The 22,541-nt window shown below is 42.8% G+C and overlaps 1 long non-coding RNA gene across 1 annotated transcript; it reads right to left on the minus strand.

The window, feature by feature from the left end:
* Positions 1-608: 608 nt before the first annotated feature.
* LOC128341109 (uncharacterized) lies at positions 609-21,782 on the minus strand. The gene is made up of 4 exons (XR_008314214.1): positions 21,668-21,782; positions 11,266-11,397; positions 7,514-7,617; positions 609-1,452 (listed from the first exon to the last, which is right to left on the minus strand). It is a non-coding gene; the product is annotated as an uncharacterized LOC128341109 (long non-coding RNA).
* Positions 21,783-22,541: the final 759 nt, after the last annotated feature.

Raw genomic sequence — 22,541 nt, forward strand, 5'->3', positions numbered from 1 at the left:
AAGCATCCCCAAAAGGCAAAAATGGGAACAGCTGGAGCCTGTGTTACCAGTTATCTGCTACCTGAAGACTTCAGATCGAATTGAATTAACCTAATTCAAGCCTTTAGCCTGCATGTAATTAAGTAGACCTTTCCCCTCAATAAGCAGCCAGTCAGCTTAAATATTATAGAGAAGAGACTGAAACATAAACCAAAACACAATTTGCAAGTTCTCCCACAACTGAAAAAGCCTAATATTTCTCTGTCTATTTGGGGAAATGCAGAATGACATAATTAATTGAGTAAAAATGTAAGAACAGCCCTGCTGGATCAGGCCCAAAGCCCATTTAGTCCAGCACCCTGTTTCATGCAGTGGTCTTTCAGATGCCTCTGGGAAGCCCACAGGCAAGAGATGAAGGCATTCGCCTTCTCTGCTTCTGTTCCCTTGCTACTGGTATTCATAGGGATCCTGCTTCTGAGCCTGGAAGAAGTCTATAGCCATCAAGACATAGCCATTGATAGACCTAAACATCTCTCTCTCTCCATTCTGTCCACATCATGCATAATTATTTAGACCTCTATGGTGTCTTCCCTTAGTTGACTTAGTGTATATAGCCAATAAAATTTAAAAAACAACACAGTTCTTTAATTATATCACAGAAACTATCTAGGCATTAGAAAAGTTATATGGGAGAGGAAAGATATTTTTTAAAGCTCTCTAGCAGTACATAAATACAGTGGGTTGAGGATTTACTGGCATTTTGGGAAGCATTCAATGCCTATTTCCAACACATATAATATAATTACCTCTATATAACATAACAATTTCCTCTTAAACATCTTAATCTCTCTGTGCACTTGAATAGTGCACAGAGAAACTAAGAAAACTCTTGTGATATTGGCTGACAATGTAATAGTGAAGTGACTTAATGTGTAACCAACCCATTTGATTTTGATTAATTTTTGTTGTATCATGAGCACATTCTGAAACAGTGGCACTTGTGGACATGTTCCACATAAGTGCTTATTCTCTTTGGGCGCACTAATGCACTGACTGGAAATGATGCTTAGTTTCTGGATTCCCTTAGAGCAAAATGGGACATCTCTGAAACTATTCAGCCAAATACCAAAATTGGACAGACCAACAATTTTCTCTTTGGCATTAGTTGTGATTCACCTGTAACATATGAATCACTTTGGACAATGGTGCTCCAAACAGTGATGCCAATATCCATTCCGCAGCATTGCCAGCTCCTTAGGCTACTGTGATTAAGCTATGCTGATTTCTCTGTCCTTCAGAGAAACAGGTGTAGCTCTTTCCTTGGCTATGTCTCAAACCTATGTATGAAATCCTTTGTTTTGTTTTTCATCTTATGTTGTGCTGTCTCTCCTTGAATCTTGGAGGGTCTGCTTACATGTTCCTTGCTTTCCCCCCAGTCCATCTGTTCTATCCACATCTTGGCTTTGTTTTCTCCTGTTAGGCCAAAAATACACAAAGGAGTAATGTAGCCAATGTCCTTTGTCTTTGTAAAACTCATGAGCTAGGTGACCCTTAATAGTTGGATGAGCAGGAGACAGCCATTTTGCTTGAAACCAGCTGAAATGTGGTTTCAGAAATGTGACTGCCATTTTGTTACTTGGCAAAGGTATTCCAAAGACTGTGTGGCTGAAAACTTAATCACTATGTTGTGATAGAGCATGTGGAATCCTACCAGGAGAAAGCCTTGAATGATACTGCTTCATTCAGTTTTTATGATACCCAGTCGATAGCTCATAGACATTATAACTGAAAGTCTGTTTATCTCCAGACAGTTAAAACTACAAAAAATAAAAATAAAAAATGACCATAATTCATTGCAAAGGAAAGCTGATTTCTATGTCATTTTAATACCATGTTATGTGTTTTTAAATCTAAAATGTTTCAGGGTTATATTTTAAGAATGAAGGAATAAGGCTTGGAGCACAAATGACAAGAAATGCAATTTGCACAGGCTTTAAAAACATTTCTGAAGCCAACTTCTGATAGCTTTGCTCCTTTTGTTCTTCTTTTTGTAATGCATGATAGTGATATCTATTATTCAGGAAGTCAAATAATTAAAATCAGGTTCATCAGTGCTTTTTAACTGTCCTCTTCAGTTTTAGTTTGACATCAACTATAAAAAGTGGTTTGGTAACTGATTCAAACACTTTGAACTGGCTTAGATACATTTCATGCAGCATAATGTCAAAGTCATAACTGATAATACATTTATATGAAAAGAATGGATATTCATATTGTTGTTTTTATGCCCCTTTCCCCTACATGTAGAGCCAGCAACAGCATGCTCAAGGAAATTCTGGGACCTCAGCATGCTGCAAGGACCCATCATAACTGATGCCTGTATTGTCACTGGACCCATTCCCAATAGGGCTGTGTGACGTTTCAGGGGCCTACTTGAGTTTGGTGCACTTCAACCTGCTGCAACCCACTTCGGCCCAAAGCGAAGCACTGTCTGGTGGGGGGACAAAGTGGGGTCAAAATGAAGCAAACCAGGCCAAACTCTTGTCCCGCAAAACTTTGCTTCAGCTTCCCCACCTGTTGTATTCTATCTAGTAATCTTTTGTGTTTTGTTGTTTGGACATTTATCCCAATGGGGACTGTAGAGAGTATAGGGGGTGGAGTGAGAAATTAAAAAGAAGAAAAGGAGAAGGAGGGGGAAATGGTGTTGCTTCTGAATAAAGCCTTAGTTAAACCAGCATAATATTTCTTTGTGTTTACAAGGGAAGCAGTTCTTAAAACCACCCCTCATCCCGACCCTCAAACTTCTTCCCAGGACTGGCAGGAGTCAGGAGAAAAACTACTTGGTTTTTCCAGTAACTACTTGGTTTTTGGTGCTCTTCCCAGAGTTGCCCCATCTCCCAACAGGAGTATCTTAAAGTGCTCACATGTAGTCCCCAATTCAAATGAAAACCAGGGCAGAATCTGCTTAGCAAAGGGGACAATTAATGCTTGCTACGACAAGACCAGCTCTCCTCCAAAATGGAGGTGGGTGGGAAAGTGGCAGGCAGGCCCCAGTTGGTGTCTAAGCAGTCTGAGGAGGCCATGTTTACTTTGCTAGAGGCTGTGGAATGACAGAGAAGAGTAGTAAGCTGTTCTATAATATTCCCCAGAAACCAATATGGACTCATGCTACCACTGTTGCTTTTCTGATCTGGGGACTCTGTGGGCTGCCGTACCCAACATTCCATCATATTGTTGTTGGAAGTGAAGGACTATACACTGTCTCTTGTCTCAATGACATAGGAGGACAGACTAGTGAGTCAGAGGGCTAGAGGGTCAAGACACTGGTCATCCCTTCTCTACTGCTCTGACACTATCCCTTTGATATGTAGATTGCTAATCTTAGGGATTTCCTTCCAGCCACTTCCTCTCTCTCCCTTCTTCTTCCCTTCCTTCTACCTTGCGACATGCAAGCTCCTCTCCCCTGTACCATGTGCGCAGAGATGCAGAATCCATCTGCATCCAGCTAGCTAGCTAAATTAGAGATTCTACCTCCTCACTTTCCTATCTAGAATGGAGTTCTCTAATAAATACCACTTATATTGATTTGAAACTATGAACTGGCTCCAAGTTACTTTACTCTCTACATACACGCATGCCTAAGTAATTCCGCTGTGTTGTGCCTCTGTGCACTCTGCTATAATGAAAAAGGGTTTCTCCTACCAGGGAGAATTCCTAAAAAATTGATTGATTGATTGATTGTTGAATTTATATACCGCCTTTCATTAAAAACAATCTCAAGGCAGTTTACAAAAGTTAAAAAACATACAATAAAATAACAATAAGAATATTAAGCTAAAAACAGAAAAACAAACCAAATTTAAAACCTATAAAATACAAGCATAAAAAACTACACAGGTAAAAACACATAGAAGCAGCAATAAAAACAATCATGTAAAAGCCTGGATAAAAAGCCAAGATTTAACAAGCTTTCTAAAAACTGTGATGGAGTCTGAGGAGCAAATAGCCACTGGAAGAGTATTCCAGAGTCTGGGGGCAGCAACAGAGAAGGCCCTGTCCCGAGTGCACGACAGCTGAGCCTCCCTCATTGTCGGCACCCGGAGCAGAGCCCCCTCAGATGACCTCATCGAGCAGGCAGCAACCCTTGGGAGCAGATCTCCAAATGACCTCCTCAACAAATGTGACCTCCACTGAATAAAAAACTTTTGTTGCAAGCTAATGATGGAGGCTTGGACATACTCCCTTCCTGCATGGTTTACAGCCTGATTGCTGAGATGTCAGACAGCACTTGTACATATCCCTCATGCACTTAGAATAGAAGTGAGCTGTGTGTGAAGGCTTAGACTTTGGACAGCCCAGGTGTGTGTGAGAGGTCTGTAATGCCATACCCATTATAGTATAGCATCCTGGAAAAATTGTATGGTGATGGGAACACTACACATGTATAGCATCTGAGTGCTAGCTCCAACCTGCCTCTCATTCTGCTTGGATGCATCCAGTCTTTCTATCCTTTGCTCTCCAAACATAAACATAACAATAAACATAAAAATAATGGAGTGATTTTTTCTTCTTTAATAATTGGATGAATGTTCTAAATATGGTGATGGTTGCAGAACTGATGGTTCATGGAACATTTTGCTAAAAGAAATGTGCTTGTCCTTTCAAGGGTCTCCCCCGCCCACAACCAGTGTTCCCTGTAACAGACATTTCCAGATGTTGTTGACTACAACTCCCATAAGCCTCAGCCAAAGGCCACTGCAGCCAATGGCCACTGCAGCTGAGTCAACATCATCTGGGAATCCCTGTTACAGGGAGCACTGCCGACAACACACTGAAATAACGCATGTTTAATGGCTACACCAGTACGTGTGCTTTTAAAAAGGATTCTTAATTTGCTTCTTTCTCTCTATCATGCATGTGTAAGCCAATAAGGTCACATTGGCAGCCTTGGCATATCTTTAAGAGCCTATAACACAGCATTAACTTATCAACAATGTTCTGTTTGTAGCTTTAAACAGAAAAAGGTTCAGCAGATACTCGATGTGCTCGTTCAGAATGAATGGGAGTCAAATGCTTACCATTTGAGTAAGCTATCTTGTTTCAGACTTGCAGTAGAAAGAGCTACAGCTCTACTGAAGTGTGCTTTATGGAGCACTCCAGTTAAGGGACTCTAACCTTTCTGGTAGAAGTGTTTTTCATAAGATCATACTATGCCAGGCAGAAGTACTTCCTAGAGTATGTTTGGAGACTGTATGTGTATGAGCCAGTGAAACTATGTTGCTGATTTATGGCTGGGGCCAGGTTTAAAGCAAAGCAAGATGATGGGTGACATGACCAGGCCTGGAGAATGCATGTTATCCAACTCAGAGACCTTGAGTCAGTTACTGGAGCTGTGGGCTGAAACCTGAAGTGCAGAATGTACTCGTGGCATTAACCAGGAATGGGTAGGAGGCCAGGCTCCTAGAAGGTCTGACCACTCCAAAAACTTTATAACACACTGTTTTCTAAAGGGGGGTGTGTGTGTGTCTGAGCCCTGAAAGCCCACAGGCATAGGTAGCTTACCAGGCCAGGGGACAGGAGCCTTCATGTGTGCCAAGTCTTCACTTATTCACTCTGATTCAAGGTTTTGTAAGCCAATAATACATTTTAATGTAGAAAGTCTCAATAATTGTTGTATGTAAAGTAAATAATGTTTTTAAAATGTGTAATAAGCTTAATTTAAAAACTTAAAATGCAGATCTTTGCAAGTTTAGTTGTTACTGGACAAGCAGAATTTCTGAAAAATTTCCATAATGGCCTATAAAGCCCTTAATGGCTTAGGTCCAGGATGCTTAAGAGAGTGCCTTCTCTGCTGTGAACCCTGTCACCTCTTAAGATCATCTGGAGAGGTCCAGTTATGGTTGCCGCCTACTCATTTCGTGGCAACTCAGGACCGGGCCTTCTCTGTGGCTGCCCCAGGGCTTTGGAATGCACTCTCTGATGAAATAAGAGCATCTCCTTTTCTGTTTGCTTTTAGGAGGACCCTGAAGATGTACCTGTTTTCCCAGGCTTTTAACTGAAATTTAAATTTTAAATTTTAATGTATTTTTATCTATTGTGATTTTTATCTGTTTTTATGAATTTTAAATGTTTTATATTTTATATTATGTTTTAATCTGTACACCTCCTAGAGATTTCTATATTAGGCAGTATAGAAACTCAATAAGTAAAATAATAAAATAATAATAAATAATAATGAAGTGCCTCCTGGATGCAGATATGGAGAAATTCCAGTGGCTCTTTGTGCTTGCCAGAGAGACTATTAATTAGGGGTATGCTGCGGTATCCTGAGGAATTGAGGTAGCAAATGCAAATCACCCTGTGCAAGAGAGGGGATGGCTCTCTATAGTGCACATGTGATGACAGCAAGAAAAGAATATCTCCAAAATTATAGCACAGAAAACCAGGGGGTCCTTTGGAGCAGCGTGTCCAGAATGAAGGGGGAGGGGAAGTGCATATTGGGTGCAAAGATTTATTTAAAGCAAAAAGTTGGCTTCATGGTATGTCTAGGCATAGATCCATCCCAGTAATGGTTTTAATCTCTCTAAACCAAAAGTTTGATGTGTCTTAGAATTGTTAGGATACTGACCCTTTTCAGACATTCCAAAAGACAAAGTTGAGGGTGCAAGCTTCTTCCTGCAAAGGTGTCTTGAGAAGACTGGGGGGGGGGGGAGTTTCCAGTATGATTCATTGGGGCTGCTCCTGGGCCCTTATCAAAAGAGTACAGAGACTGCTCTTGGCGTACATGGTAGTTGATTAAGACTTTTCCAAAGCTGAGGGTGGGGGCAGTCTGTCCTGATATTTTGTATTTAGACGGTTATGAATCTTTTGGTTCTGTTCACCGATTCTGTGGACAGTTGTAACTCTGAGACGGTCCCTTCACAGTTCATTACAATCTTATTGTATCTGAGGAATGTACCCAGGAATGTACCCAGATTAGGATAAGCAGTTACCTTCCCCTTTTGACAGGAAGTCAGGTGCTGAGCAAATTCAGGTGTCAAGAGCAGGAGAAATATGGGGGCATCAAGGTGCTGCCAAGTGGGGCAACACTTTTGGCACACGTGCCATGGGTTGCTGGTCCTGCAGAGGCTAAATGTGAGCCTCTGGCTATGATGCCCTGCTTCAAGTCTCAAAGTCCCTGACTTGGGTCTCTCCTATTGCTTTACGGACATACCATACAAACTTCTGAATGGGAGGCATCCTCTCTAATAAAACGCTTGGTGTCCGTCCATGGACGGACACCAAGCGTGCGTTCATGCCTGGCCTGTTCTGGGCATGCGCGCAGCGCATGCCCAGAACAGAGCAAGGGACAAACGAACGCCAGGACCCGGTGGACATCTTGGGCGGCCACAAGCGTCCGCCCCGAAGAAGCCGGATATGCGGTGGAGGGGAGCACTGGCCGAGGCGGGAATGGCGGCCAGGGGGCCCAGAGCACTCACTAGCGCCCGTTATTCAACGGGCCTGCATTTACTAGTTTATAAATAATTCTAGCTACCTTCACAAGGTGCCAATAGTATTAGATGGATGAAGATGCAGTTCCTTGAGAGTTTAATGAGCCATCAGCAGCTATAGAAGTAGTCTGATCTTCAGATGAATAAGCTATATTTGATTCCCAGAGATAAAAGTAAAACAGATTATCATAACCATACTGCATCATCTATTATTTGGTTAGTCAATAGTGAGACATGATTAATAACTGTAGACATCCAAATGAGAATGAAATGGCAGAACCCACCTGAATATAGGCATCTGAGACAACAACCATGCAACTGCATGATATATGGTTTCAATGAAGCAAACAGAGTTTTACAGTGTTATAATTACTTCTGAGTGCAACAATCCAGTTTACCCTGAATCTGATGAGAAAATAGAAGCTCTGTTAACATGTATTTATTTACTGGAATTTCAATCCGCCCCCATTCCAAAGGCTTTGAGGAGCGTTTATGGGCACAAAACTTTATGCATGATAAGAGTGCATGGATTAATGATGCTGAAAGTAAATTAGAAGACACAGTGCAGGCAATAAATAACAAATGTAATTGGAAGGGCCCTGGGGCTGGGAAATTACATAAATTTCTAGTGAGTAAAAAAAAGTCTCTTTAATACGTTAGGAATGAAGAAAAATTTAAATGTAGCAATCACGGACTTATCATTAATCCCTGCATTCCATTGTGAGGGCTTTAATTTGTATGTATAAGGAGACACAAAGTTGCCAACTATGTCTAATCAGGACTATGCATTTGCCTTTTCAGAAGAGCTGAATAATTGGTGTCAACTTCTTTTGGGTTTTTTTTTTTGCTGAATAGATCCAGTTCCTAATTTGGCTCATGTGTGTAGTAAATGAGGCAATATAACCTGCAAAGAAAGATCCCCCAGAAGCAAACCTCAGAAGGAATGACTGTTTCATCACAGTGAGGAAGGCAGCCTCAAGAAAGGGTAGCTCTACTTTTAAAATTCATTCATGTTGTGGCAGATCTAATTTTTGGAGAGAGGAGGTCACAAGTTGACAGTCACAGAGTCATAGCTGCTGCATTTCATTGTAAATTTTCGAAGGAAAACCCAGCTTTCACATGGGTTATATAGCTGCAAGTATCAGTTGCTCCTACTGTAGTAATCAAGCACAGAAAAGGAAGGAGAGGAAGGAAGAACAAAGGCAATGAGGCTATTCTCACGAGCAGCAGAAACCAGGCTAAGGGAGCCCAGCCCGGTTCCTGCTGCTCATGTGCTACAACTGGAGCTGCACAGCTTCCAGCGGCAAGCCTCCCTAAATGCTCCCTCCCATTAAATGAAGTTAGCAGAGCACATGCTCAGGTCTCCCAGCATCAGGGGGCTCCTCAGAATGCCCCATTCACTCACACGGGGCATTCTGGGACTTCCGGGGGCCAGGACGCTCCCAATCCCTGCCGCCCCAGTTCAATGAGCGTGATGGAGCTGGTAAGCATGGGGGAGGCTGATCCAGCCACCCAAGGCTAGCTGCCTGCTCGTGTGTGGGGAGAGCAGCTCAAGCCCCCTCTCCCCACAAAACCCCTTATGGCTCTCCACACTGCTTGTGTGGAGAGCCTCAGTGTTTTATTTATTTATGTATTTGACCTCATACTCTGAATTTATTTTGGAACCTCAGTATGGACACAAACATATAAGAAATAATAAATAGTAAGTTTAAATATCTCCAGATGTGCTACATCTTCTAGTAAAATAGGGAGGTAGAGTGGCTGTGGTGTATAGGAATAGTATCTCCCTTAACAGGATTAACAGGGTTCCTGTTAGGGAATTGGCCTATATGGAGTTTGTGTACCTATGTCTGAAGACCAAGGATAGAATGGGACTTTTGGTGGTTTACTGTTCACCCCACTGCCCAACAGAGTCCATAATTGAGCTGACTGACTTGGTTGTGGAGTTGGCCTTGGAGTCTCCTGTTGGAGTCTTGTTGTGGAGTTGGAGCTGGAGTTCTGGGGACTTTAATGTTCAGTTTGGAACCAGCTTGTCAAGATCAGCTCAGGAGTTCATAGTGGTCATGACAACTATGGGCCTATCTCAAGTGGTCTCAGGGACCAAATCACATTGCTGGTCACATTCTTTTGGTTTTTTGTTCTGATCAGGATAGTGTTCCATGGGTGGAGACTTCTGTGACTTCCCCATTGTCATAGATAGACCACTATCTGGTTAAGGTTGGACTCACAGCCACAACCCTTCTCCTCAAGGGTGAAGGACCTATTAGGATGGTCCATCCAAAAAGGCTATTGGATCCAATAGGATTCCAAGAAGCCTTGGAATTTTTACTTTTTAAAACTACTTTTACTATATGGTTTTGTACCCTAGCACAGAGGACAAACAGAAGTAAATTTGAGAAGTAATATGACAGAACAAGATTTGCTTGTCTCACATGAATTGTAAATTGTGTACATAGCATAGAGAATTAGTGCTTTGTTAGCAAAATATATGAAAATAGGGATGGCTGATCCTTTCCAAATTGCTCCTTGTTGATAAAAGTATATAAGTAACCCATATTTGCCACTCAAGACACTTGTACAAGTGAGTAACTTGTATCTAGTACTTAAGTATCTGTACCTGAGTACAAAAAGTATCAGAAGCAGCAACGCTGAATAAAAGGGCCCCTTCTTCTCAAAGCAAAGGTGTGAGAGGAGGGATGATTGTACAGGGTGGGAAAGAGAACGGGACATTTTTTGGGCCCGGTGCAGCCTGCAAGCCACAAAGCAGGAATCTTGTGAGAGCCAGGTCTAATACTAGTGGTTCATAGGGATGTGCATGAACTGCAGTTCAAGCACAATTCAGAAGCTTTAAGAAAGAGGAGATCAGGTCCTTACCTGCTCTCCACCACCCCATGCAGCTTCCAGGAAGTCCTACATGGCGCCAACATGCACATGGCCTCCATGCATGCACAGGCACCATTTGCACGGTCAGCAACACCATGCTGACCATGCAAATGGCACCAGGGCATGTGCGGATGCCATGTGCATGCTGATGCTGCACTAGGCTTCTTGGGATGCACACTGCCACAGCAGGAAGCTGCATGGGGTAGCGGAAAGCAGGTAAGGACTTGTTCTCCTCTTTTTCAAAGCTCCCGAACTGTGCTCCCGAACAGTGCTCGAATTGTGGTTCTAATCACAATTTGTGCACATTTCTAGTGGATGAGAGGTGGGAATATAGGTGATAACAACCTTTCCTGCTTTAAATAAAGGTGAATCCTATTATCGGTGAGGGTTCTGTTCTTTGCTATAACAGCAGATAACGGAACCGTGGATAACAAATGATTACATCGGGACTTGGGAGGCTTAGGTTCCCCGGTGGGGCTGAAAAAGGCTAAAATATTTATAAATTACAGAAACTAAGCGCTGTACTGTGCTCTGCAGATTTCCAGATGTCCAGCAATGCCCCACGCCAAAAGCCTAATTCTGCCATTTTTTGTTGGAAAATCATAATTACTTTTTTAAAAATTGAAAATGAGCCATAATATGGTCCCTGTTCTCAAAATGGTGGCCTGTAGTGACCTTGGAGGTCATTCTGGCCACCCCAAAACCATGGATACATGGAATTTAACCCTTTTTGTTCCACATATGCTGAGCTCAAGTGTCAATTACCCAGCCGTGGATATGCAAATCTGCGGATGTCGAATCTGCAGATAGCGAGGTTTGCCTGTAGTGCCATTTGGAGATTAGGCAAGCAGTGTAACAACAACTATGGCAAGCATCCACCCTAACAAAACTAGGGCATATGTACATCAGTTACCTCACTCTTTAGTGTCATGCCAAGGGAAGCCGTAACTATAAGAAAGACACAAGAGAGGAAGTGCAGCTTCTGTCATCTCATCAGTTAGGGTTGGATATGTTGGAAGTCAAAACATAATTTGTAGCTGAATATCTGTGGAAAAAATGGAAACTATATAGAACATTCATTCCAAAAATACCAATAAGTTTGATACTTATATTTCCTGAAATGTAAATATCATTTTTAACATTGGTCTACAAGGTCAGAATTTAGCAAAGGACAGTAATGAACATCTTCATCACTGAACCAATAAATTGAATATGACATGAATGAGAACTATTTAATGCAGTTCAACACTGCTTTGATGGCCATTTTTAATTGGACTGCTGCTGTACTGAACAAGAAACCTGCTGAGCTGACAACATCAGAAAGCCATGTCTTACAGAGCAATGCCTCCTAAGATGTTAGTGCTATTCTGTCTGCATGTATAATGAATGAGTTGGGGCTCTCAGCGTGCACCCCTTCCTGGAAAGTAATTTGCTTCACCCTTTGTATAAACACATGGGGATTCATTATCAAGCCAGTGGCCACAGAACTGAGCAACCTTTCCCCCTGTTGGGAATACATGGAAGAATGTCACGAGTCATCAGTTTTGTTGTTTGTGGTGGTTGTTTTTGAGGTCATTGGTATCTTCTCTATTAATTTAAGGTATGAAGGGCCTTTGCATGTGCAGATGTATGGATCTGTATGCATATGCATTTATTCATACATTATGTTCAGTTTGCAAACATTTAAGGGAGCCTATATGCAGTGTCACTTTAAAATGAATTCTTCCTCCCTTCCTCCCTTGAAATATTTAAATCCCACTGCTCCAGTGCAATACTATTTGCGGCTACAGAAGAACAATAGAACAGATAAAACAATGAAACCAACATAAAATTAAAAGCAAAACCATACAAAATAACACTATAATACAGATAACACTGAACAGTACAAAATTAATAGATTATCAACTAAAACATACCCAATTAGAACTGGAGTAAAAAAAATTAAAAACCCATCAGGTTCAAGCTGCAGTTAAGATAAAAGCTGCAGCCTGTCTAAACAAATGAGTTTTAAGATCTTTTTTAAAAAAAAAAAACCTCTGAGGGAGGAGTATGGCAGAGCCGAGTCCACAACCAAGAAGACCCTGTCACTATTCTCCGCCAACCAACTCTCCAATACATGTACATGTGTACAGACATCTCTGTGCATGTACAGCATAACATTTGGATAGGACTTATATGTCTGCACACACTAATTTTTATGAAGATTGTAATATAGTTCATTATTCCTAATCTTACAGATCTGGAAAGCAAAACAAATATTTTTCTGCTTTTGGGATACCATTGATATATTTCCACCCATTGAATATTTCACGTGGACTTTTGAGGCATGGGAAATCTATATTACTTTTTAAAGATCAGTATATCTTTTAACATATAATGACCATTCGTATTAATGGCTGTAGAAAATATGTACCTTGTAATTTTTCTTATAGCTTATCTACAAAGTTTTTAATCTTGGTGACACAAATGGATTAATGTATAGTTCTATCATCCACAAAATAACTGCATGAACAATAACTATGCATGTAAGCATGTTCTTTTCTAAGCATGTAGTAAAAACAGGTGGACATTTTAGTGGAACTCATGTATTTTATTATAGAGTGGAGGTGGGCTAATTGTATAGCAAAAGAGGCCACCATGAAAATATATAGCTTTGTAATATGCATATTTAGACATAATTATCTGCATAAAAATTCTGTGAGCATGTTAGATCTTGGATATGTTCAAACAACTGTATTATTTTGTGATAAAATATATGCAATTTCCAATGAGAGTCACCTTTTAGGGAGGAAAAGTTGTGGCTGCAGTCTTGTGCTCACTTATTTTGGAGTAAGTGTGAAAGGAATTGAAATGCAATCCAGTTTGGTTAAGGCTTTATTGGTATTAATTGTTAATATGACATAGTCACTTTAAAAAGGAAAGCCTGGTGGAACTCCAGGAAAAGGGAGGGCAAAACCCCAGAATAGCTCTAGAGTTGGCATAGACGGAGACCAACAAACTTGTAAAAGTATGTGTTGAGCTATGAAGCAATAAAAGTTTTATTTCCCCCCACAATCTCCTTGCATTGTGGTGTATCATAGGCGCTATACAGTTCAATGGACCTTCAGAGTGGAAATGCATAGGATTGGGCTGATCTGTGAGTTAAACATTAGTGGTGTAAGAAAATAACCAAGGGGAAAAACCAAGTTCATAACCTTTATGCTTCATGCAGAGGTGGAGCCACGATTGAGCGAGAAAGGAAAATAAATACACCTAGCCAGCCAATGCTGGCTGGGAATGTGCTCTGGAGGACTCGCACAGGCCCTTGGGCAATTGGGCTACACCCACGTCCTTACCTGCACTCCACTGCCCCATGCAGCTTCCTGCTGGGGTGGCGCATGACTCATGTAGCTCTGTGTGGCAGCAGGCAGCACGCACATGGCATCTGTACATGTGCAGGTGCTGTTTGCATAGTCAGCATGGTGTTGCTGAGCATGCACATGGTGCTCATACATGAGCAGATACCATGTGCATGCTGGCACCACATGGGGGTACATGGGCGAAACACTGCCCCAGCAGGAAACTTCATGGGGCAGCAGAGAGCAGGTAAAGACCTGCTTTCCTCTTTCTTAAAGCTCCCCTGTGCCACTCCCAAAAGGTGCTCGAATCACGCTTCGACCCACAGTTGGCACATCCCTACCAGAAGCCAAAAAATGTATCTTATGACTGTTGTGTCTGCCTACCTACTTCCCGATGCTCCTATTTCTGCCAACTTCTGCCCATAAATGTGCTATAGACAAATAATGATTATAAAGCAGGATATAATTGTATGAGGTCAGTCAGTGTAACCCAGTGGTAGGGTTTGGACTTGAGGACGAACTCACTGGGTGGCCTTGGCTTAGAAACATAGGAAGTTGCCTTATTCTGAATTAGATCATTGGTCCATCTAGTTCAGTATTGTCTACACTGAATTAGTAGCTCTCCATGATCTGGGGGCACAGGAGCAGTGGTGGAATGAGGATGCTGGTGGCCCCTGTCCATCCCACTGCTGCCGGCCCCTGCTGCCCAAGCCACACACCCCTCATCTCAGTTTTTGAAAGACTTCAGTCAGCGCTGGGCTCTGGAGAGATGCTGGGAATGTGTCTCTCTGCTTTTGCAATCAGGGAGTGGCACTACCGGCTGTGCTGCAAATGTGATGCTGGCTGAGGTTTACTTGCAAATGGGACACATGGCCATGCTTGTTAACCTGGCCATGCCCCCTGTGTCTGACATCAGATGCATGGGGCATGGCTGGGGTGCCAGATGCGGCCCCTGAGTGTGGCAGCCTGGGTTCTTTGAACCCACCACCACCGCGCAATGGTGGCTCTGCCCCTGCACAGGAGTCTCTCCCAGCCTTATCTGGAGATGCAGGATTGTACCTGATACCTTCTGCATGCAAGAGATGCTGTACTAAACTACAGCCCCATTCTTAGCAACTAGTGACCAACTCAATTGTTTATCTATGCAATGAAAAACAACTTCCCAGAACTCTTCTGAAGGTGAATGCAAGAGCAATGGTAATTGATACAAAGCACTGTCATAGACAAAGCTTTTTCTCTCTGTGAAGTTTTGAAGTGGTTATTTATGCAATACTGACGTTGTTGTCTCTACACCTTAGAGAACTATACCTTTTCTTGAAGCAACAGCTGGAGGAGACACGAGTGGTGAATACATTGTTAAATTATTTAGAATGATACATGACAGATTTAAATAATCTGCCAGTTTCTTTTTGAAAAGACAAGAATGTAAAATGCAAACCTCAAAGTGTCATTGCTCAGATTCCTTCACAACTAGTAAGGAACTATTTAAATAGAAATGGAAATGTTTCAACTGAACTTAAAGATAGAGACTTGAAGAAAAAATATTTCTGTTCTTCCTATCTTTCCTTTCTCTTTTTGAATTCTTAATTTCTGCAGTTTACTCTGTATGGAACTATATATATTAAGAATTCATTCCATTTATTTGCACATACATACCACCACTTCTAGTAGTAATATATATCCATGTACACGCCTATGGCAATCTGCATTGAAGTTTCACACTGTTTCTACCATGGAACTGCTTTTAATGTAGAAAATGTGGAAACATGCAAAGCATCCCACAGGCACAACTGAAAGCTAGAAATGAGGAAGGTATTGGTGAGCATGATTACAACATTTTACAAGGGCCAGGAAAGACAAATATAGAAGGAAAGTCACCATCTTGTGATGTGCCACGGGGTTTTGTGATAAAGGCGATGAAACCTCTGGCATTATTGGGTGAACTGCCCTAATGTCAAAGAGAAATTGGACTGGCATTTCTTAAGGCCTCAGGATTTTCTTTGACTCAGTCAGACCCCTAGCTCCTGCTTTCCTAGGGCCATGCTGCTTCTGATCCTCTGCTCCTAAAACCTTTGTATTTCCTATCTCCATAGAATATGGACAGCTGAGCCACTTAGACCTTTAGGAAAAAATCTGCCATTACAAACTGGAGTCGTCCAGAGAAATTAAAAGAATTAGAAGAAGAGAGAGAATAGTCAGAATGTGCCATGAGAAGAAGCAAAAGTTTTGTTCAATATATTAATTTATGCCACATCTTTCTGCACAAAAGTGCACTCAAGGCAACTTACATCCAAATAAAATATATTAAGAAATAATTAATATAATAACAGGCCAAAGGTAGCATAAAAACAAATTCCAAGGATGCCTTAAAAAAACCCAAGGTTTAAAAAACTAGCCTAAATAGTCTTCAGTAACCTTCTGAAGCCCCCCAAGTCCTGCTATGCTGCCTCATCATGGCGGGGTGGGGTGGGGGTTTCCTGGGAGGGATGAGCACAAGTACATTGGGAGGTATACTCCCAGTAGAGACACCCAAAGCATGAAGTTCATCCCAGCTGCCCGGCTAAAGCAAGCAGGCACATATATTGGGCAGCAGCAATATAAGAAGGTCCTGGAGGCGGACAATCACTTCAGTGACAACGACAAAGGCATCATTTCATACTGCGTGGGAGAAGGCAATGGTAAACCACTCCTGTATTTTACCAAGAAAACCACATAGATAGACAAGATGGAATGATTGTCGATGTAGTGCCAGATGATGGGCCCCTCAGGTTGGATGGTACTCAACATGCTACTGAGGAAGAGCTGAGGATCTCTCAGAGTACCGATGGTGTTTATGACACAGTTAGACTAAAGCCTTTTGGACGTCTAGCAGCTGATGTTGTCATGCGGGAAAAGAAAATCCGAAGCTGCAAAGACAGAATCACAATGGGAACGTGGAACGTAAGAAGCATGAATATGGGAAAGCTCAACATAGTGAAAGATGAAATGAATCGACTACAGATTGACATCTTAGGCATCAGTGAATTAAAATGGACTGGAATTGGACACGTTCAGTCAGAAAACCATGCCATTTATTACTCAGGACATGAAAACCAAAGAAGGAATGATATATCCTTCAGGAAGGATATTTCAATGGCAGTACTTGGGTACAATGCGGTCAGTGACTGACTAATATCAATAGATTTCATAGGCAACCCTTTAACATGACAGTTCTTCAAGTCTTCAAGTATGTGCCCCAACAACTGATGCAGAAGAAGAGGAAGTTGATGAGTTTTATGCTCAAGTTCAGTCTGAAACTGACAGAACATGCAAGCAAGATGTGCTGCTGGTGGTTGGAGACCAGAATGCCAAAGCTAGAAAAGGTAAGGAGGAAAACATAGTCTGCCTATATGGCCTAGGAAACAGAAACAAAGCAGGAGAATAACTTATTAGTGTCTGCCAAGCCAATGATCTATTTATTGCTAACACATTCTTTAAACAACCAAAGCAGCACCTATACACATAGACATCACCAGATGGAGTACTCAGAAATCAAATTGATTACATTAGTGGTGCAAGGAAGTGGAAGAGCTCAGTTATAACAGCAAAGACATGGCCAGGAGCTGATTGTGGAACAGATCAAGAACTGCTCATGTGCAAGTTCCAATTCAAGCTGACGTGGAAAAACAAAGCTATCCAGCTTCCATGATATGATCTTGAGAATGTACCCACCATTTTCAAGAAGAACATCAGGAACTGCTTTGAAGTTCTGAACCTCATTGATAGGGAACCAGAGGAACTGTGGAATGAAATCAAAGAAGGCATTAAGGATGAATGTGAAAAGAAACTGCGAAACACCAAGAAACAGAAAAAAGCAAAATGGATGTCAGAACAGATGGTGGAAATTATCAAGAAGAGGAGAGAAGTCAAAGTCAAGAAAGATAAAGACCTCAGGAAGGAACTTAGTGGGGAATTTCAGAAAGCTGTTCGAAGAGACAAGGAGCAGTACTACAATGACATCTGTAAAGACCTTGAGGATGGAAATAGACATGGAAAAACAAGGCAAGTTTCCCAAAAGATCTCTGAACTCAGATGGAGGTTCCAACCTCAAATAGATATGTTAAGGGATGCTAAAGGACAGATAGTAACTGATTCAGAGAAGATCAAACAGAGATGGAAGGAGTATACTGAAAATCTGTACAGCAGGGACGTCAACATCCAAGAAACTCTAGAAGATATTCCCTACTGTCATGCCCCTACCCTCGGATAGTGAAGAGGAGGAGGATGTTGGCAACCTTCCAACAGAGCAACAGGAGGAGAGTTCACCTGTCGGGCCATAAGAAGAAACAGAGGCAGGCCAAGTTGGGACTGCAGCTCCCGGGGGGCCGTCAGAGGCTGCACAGGGGAAGGGGGGGTGCAGAGCCAAGCCCGGAGCCAGAGAGTATGCAAACAATAACAACCCAACAAAGAAGCTGCGATGACAATGACAGCTGGAAACGCTTAGATGGAGCAAGAAACTGCTTAACAAGCAAGATAAATGCGGAATTGTTGGCAGCTGATCAGAGGAGGAACCCAATTAGTCAAAGCACTATAAATCAAGCCCAGCAGGCAGTGAACACTGCTGAAAGTAACGAGCCTCTTTTGAGCCTGCTGCAGCCGAGCCTCAGTCTCTCAGAGCAAACCCCAGCTTCGTGTTTGGCCTCTAGAGACCCAGGCTTTTCCTGATTCTATTCTGCTACCTGACTGAGTCCTGACAACTGCCCTAGATGCAACGTCTCCCCGGGGAACACCTTGCACTCCTTTTGCTCTGGACCCGTGCTATCTGGTGAGCAGTCTGAATTTGCGGGGGAGACTGTCTGAACCTGATACTTTGAATAAAGTTTCTCTTGTGTTTTCTTTTCAGACCAGAGAGGATGCTGAGGGACTTCCAGCAGCCATGACAGAGACCTTGACTTGGACATCAGCTGGACAGGCTCTTGACACCTAATTACAAGAACCTCTAGTATGGGAAGATGAAGTTAGATCAGCACACTGGTCATTACCAAGTCAGAAGGCTACAGAAATTGATGGAATAGCTACAGAAATATGGCAGGCAGCAGAAGAAGAATCAGTCAAGGCTCTAACCAAACTATGCCAGCAAATTTATAAGATGACACAGTGGCCAACAGATTGGAAGAGGTCAGTCTACATATCCGTACCAAAGAAAGGAGACTCAACAGATTGTGCAAACCATTGCACAATATCTTTAATTTCACATGCTAGTGAAATAATGCTCAGGATCATCCAATGCAGATTAGAGCCCTGCGTCAAAAGGGAAATGCCAGAGGTTGAATCTGGTTTCAGAAAAGGCATCAACAGAACAAGAGACATCATTACTGATGTGCGCGCGATAATTGAGAAAGCCAAAGAATACCAGAAAGACGTCAATATGTGCTTTATTGACTACAGAAAAGCCTTCAGTTGCATCAACCATGTCAAGTTGTGGAATATCCTTAGGAAAATGGGCATCCCATAAAATCTCATTGTTCTCATGGGAAACCTATACACAGGACAGGAAGCCACAGTCCAGATGGAACATGGTGAAACAGACTAGTTCCAGATCAGCAAAGGAGTAAGACAAGGCTGTCTACTTTCTCCTTATTTATTCACCATATACTGAGAGAAGCTGGATTGGAAGAAGATGAGCGTGGAGTTGGAGGAAGAAACATCAATAACCTGTGCTATGCTGATGACACCACTCTGATAGCTGAGAATGTGGATGATCTGCAAGCTCTAGTAATGAAAGTCAAGAGTACAGTGAAAAAATGGGACTACAACTAAATGTAAAGACTAAACTAATGACAATAGGTACATCAACCAGCCTCAGGAATGACAATGAAGACAATGAAGTGGTCGATAGCTTCTGCCTTTTAGGAATGACTGTCAACAGTAAAGGATGCAGCAGTCAAGAAATACACCGCAGACTAGCACTTGATAGGGTTGCAATGAAGGCCTTGGAAAGGATATTTAGATTCTGCGACGTGTCTACACCTACAAAGATTAGAATCGTTCGGACAATGTCATATTTCCTCATGACACTCTATGCATGTGAAAGCTGGACTTTGAAGAAGCAAGATAGAAGAAGCATTGACACTTTTGAACTTTGGTGGTGAAGAAGATTTTTGAGGATACCATGGACAGCCAGGAAAACAAACTAATGGATCATAGAACAAATCAATCCAGAATTTTCATTCAAGGCACAAATGACCATGCTCAAACTATCATACTTCGGACATATTATGCAAAAACCCAGCTCCCTTGAGGAGTCCAAGGGAGTCCATAATGCTAGGAAAATTTGAAGGAAAGAGAAGAAGAGGATGACCAGCAGCAAGGTGGATGGACTTGATTATGACAGCAATGAATGCACCACTGAGAGACCTTAAAGGCCAAGTTGAAGACAGATCATCCTGGAAAGAATTTATCTATGTGGTCGCTAAGAGTTGACACCGACTTGATGGTACTTAATCAATCAATCAATAAACCTTCTGAATTGATTCCCCTTCCTGTAGAAGGGGAACAAAAGTTACAATCAGTATCACAGGGAGGAGGCAGTTCTTGAAGAGTGAGGACTTGCATATTTTTTCCAAATAACCAGTCAAATCTTTGACCTCAATCTTCTAGTGTAATAAATTTTGAAGAAGATAAAATGGAGAACAAAAGAATGGTGAATGTGAGGGTGCTCTTACTAGAACCTGGATATGTCAAATGAGAACAACACTTGTAGAAGGAGCTTAGGAGACACTCTGATAAGAATCAAAGTAATCAAAGTAGACCTGCCTTCAACTGCAAGCTGAAGGAACACAATGGATAGTCTTGTGAACTGGTAGACACGAGGGATGGTCTTGCAGCCCAATCTTGTGATCTGACACAGTGGCTCACAGGATCAAACAGTGGAATGTAAGTGGTGGCACAAAAGGACATTTATGTCACTTCTTTTTCCTTTGGCTCTAGTGGACAACATTCTCTCACTTTTAATTGAATATTACTTTTCAAATGATTCTTGTGAAGGACATTGATACTCAGATGAGAATGTCCAGTCTAAATTGTTTTCTGATTAGCCTGCACGTGATGTTACAGTTCAGCATAGGTAGTTGGGAATTAATACACTTGTTTAAGACATTAAATTCAATTAGACTAGCTTTGATTATTTGCAGTAAATTACACAAAGTACCTGTCTATAGCAAAGTCTGATATAATTGCATAACTAAGAACTACTGTTAGGAACTAAATACCTTTGGTGTAATCCATGCATAGCCTATATAATTTTGGAATATTTTATTGAGGTTGGTTTGTCACATTGACATAATGAGGGCAAATCATTAAAAATGCTAGGCTAAGAGGTGGTGCTTACTGTAAATCCCGCAAACCGATGCAAAATATTAGTATATCATAGGCTTTCTGGTAATTATAGTAGATTATGAACATTTAAAAAGAAGGAAATGCAATGCAGGCTTAAAGTACTGTCTTACAGTGCACCACATTGTGTCTTCTCATTGCTCTCCCACAATGTAACACACACAATACTTCGCCTGCTGGCTTGAGCGCATGTGATAAGGACATGCATATGCTGTGAGTACACATGTCTTGCTTTGCCTGCAGAAGGTCCTAGGTTCAATTCCTGGCATCTCCAGGTAGGTCTGAGAAATATTCCTGCCTGAAACGTTGGAGAGCCTCTGCAAGTTTGTGTAGGCAATACTGGTCTAGATGACATGGTATAAGGCAGCTTGCTATGTCAGATGTTGTCCAAACTGCTCCTCTACGCACATCTATATTATTAACTAGTTATTTCAGGCCCGTTAAAATAACGGGTGCTAGGGGAGTTGTGTGCTCTGGGCCCCGTGCCGCCATTCCCCCTCCCGCCGCCGTCAGCCTCCATGCCGCGGCCGGTCTCCCAGGCCGGGCAAGGGCCCCCCGCCACCATCGGCCTCCCCTTTTCTGCTTCCCCCGCCGCCTCCTCACCACGTCCGTCGGCGGTGGCCGCGGCGGCGGCTCCGCCACCGCCTCGCCCGGCTTCTTCCTCTCCCTTCTTTTTTCGCCGGCCGGGCAAGACCTGCCGCCGCCTCTCTTCTCCCCGCGGCTTTTTTGCGGCTGGGCTGGTTCCGCCGCTTCCGCATCTGCCCTCCCCCGGTCTCTGCTTCTCCTTAATTGTTTTAGTGGCAGGGCTGGTCCCGCCGCTGTCGCATCTGCCCTCCCTGGTCCCCGCTTCCAGTTTCTGCTGCTGCCGGATGGGAGCCAACATGGCCGCCGTGTCCCTGCGGCCATATCTTTCTCAGTCGTTCTGGGCATGCACTCCGCGCATGCCCAGAACGGCCGAGAAAGACACGGGCAGGGACACGGGATTACACTCAAGGGCTTTATTATAGAGGATTCTCCTGGGTGTGCCTTAGAATGTGTGTCCAAGAGCCCAGCTGATTGGCTGGGTGGCGGAGGCTCCTGATTGGCTGAGGCGCACCCAGGAGGATTGGTCGCTGCTGCGGCGGTTGGCCTGGCCGTGGAGTCCAGGCGGCGGTGGGCCTGGCCACGGAGTTGCAGCGGTGGCAGGCCCGGCCGCGGAGTTGGGCGGGAGGAGATGGGAGGGCAAGAGAGAGGAGGGAGGGCAAGAGAGGAGGGAGGGAGGGCAAGAGAGTGGGGCAGGAGGGAGGGGAGAACAGCCAGCCCCAAAGAACGCACAGATGTTCTGTGTGGGTCGGCTAGTTACAAATACTAATTTAAAGTGAACCACCTCCCCACATGTTGAAGGAAAGGCACCCCAGAGCCTCAGAAGGGAGAAGGATATGCACCCTCACTATGTGCACACATTGTGGTGGATGAAGTATCATCTGAACCAGCTCAC

The sequence above is a fragment of the Hemicordylus capensis genome, chromosome 1, assembly GCF_027244095.1.
Source record: "Hemicordylus capensis ecotype Gifberg chromosome 1, rHemCap1.1.pri, whole genome shotgun sequence".
Lineage (NCBI taxonomy): Eukaryota > Metazoa > Chordata > Lepidosauria > Squamata > Cordylidae > Hemicordylus > Hemicordylus capensis.